Raw genomic sequence first — 1,267 nt, 5'->3', positions numbered from 1 at the left:
AGTTATCGGGAATATCTGTTGGGGAAACTCTCTCCACCAATAGAAATCAGCAATTATATAACAACTTGTACTCTTAAAGAATTGCCAGAGGATCCTCATGCTCAGCCTCCTGGCTGGTGCCACTTTCCGGCTCTGAGGGGCTGGTGACCAAGCACTTTGAAACAGTTGCTTTCCGACCACATTGGCCTGGTCTGCTAGAACCACAGAATAATGGCTTTGGCTTTAGTAGTGGCTCACCGAGTGTGCTCAGGCCCAGCCTATGGGCCCATGGGCCTCACCCCGGACTGGGGAGATGGGGGCATCTCCACTGGGACCACTATCATGGCTGTGCAGTTTGATGGGGGCATGGTCCTTGGAGCTGACACTAGGACAACCACTGGGTCATATATTGCCAACCAAGTCACTGATAAGCTGACACCTATCCATGACTGGATCTTCTGCTGCCACTCAGGTTCAGCGGCGGACATCGAGGCCATGGCTGATGCGGTCACCTATCAGCTAGGGTTCCACAGCATTGGACTGAATGAACCTCCCCTAGTCCACACAGCTGCTAACCTCTTCAAGGAGATGTGTTATCATTACCGAGAGGATCTCGTGGCTGGTATCATTGTCGCTGGCTGGGATCCCTATGGGGGGGGCAGGTATACTGAGTACCCATGGGAGGTATGATGCTTCGGCAGCCTTTTTCCATTGGGGGTTCAGGTAGCTCCTACATCTATGGCTATGTTGATGCCTCCTATCAAAAGTGTATGAATGAAAAGCAGTGTCTTCAGTTCACTGCCAATGCTCTTGCTTTGGCTATGGATCAAGATGGCTCAAGTGGTGGCATAATCCGATTGGCATTGATTATAGAGAAAGGAGGTCTTATAGGGGACCAGCTTCTCTGATTCCCTACTACCTTGAGATATGCTACCTCCTACCTGTTCTCTCTGTACCTCCCCCTCTACCTAGTAATAAGCCATCCTCAAATATACCCAAGATTCAATAAACTATGGGTCAAGGGAAAAAAATAATTGCCAGAGGTACTGAAAGGTATGTGTTCCATGTCACTTAACCAGTATCCATCATAGACTACACATGTATTTGGATCTTCCTGAAACCTAAGCCAGTTCTCTGCTTCTTTTTGGCTTTGGAAGATGTCATTACAACTGCATTCCTACCAAGGAATACTGAATATGGATGAAAGTGAGGTAAGGCATTGTTTGCTTTCACAATCTATTCAAACCTGCTCAGTCATTAGGGGAACTCCACCCTATTCATGTCTGTT

General features: G+C 47.8%; 1 pseudogene; it reads left to right on the top strand.

Moving 5' to 3' along the window:
• The first annotated feature begins 210 nt into the window (after window positions 1–210).
• Window positions 211–1,013, top strand: LOC110200265 (proteasome subunit beta type-6 pseudogene; annotated as a pseudogene).
• Window positions 1,014–1,267: the final 254 nt, after the last annotated feature.

Source organism: Phascolarctos cinereus, unplaced genomic scaffold, assembly GCF_003287225.1.
Source record: "Phascolarctos cinereus isolate Bilbo 61053 unplaced genomic scaffold, phaCin_HiC Scaffold_5;HRSCAF=322, whole genome shotgun sequence".
In the NCBI taxonomy this organism is placed as follows: domain Eukaryota; kingdom Metazoa; phylum Chordata; class Mammalia; order Diprotodontia; family Phascolarctidae; genus Phascolarctos; species Phascolarctos cinereus.
The sequence above is the reverse complement of the archived record's forward strand: the minus strand, read 5'-3'. Positions and strand labels throughout refer to the sequence as shown.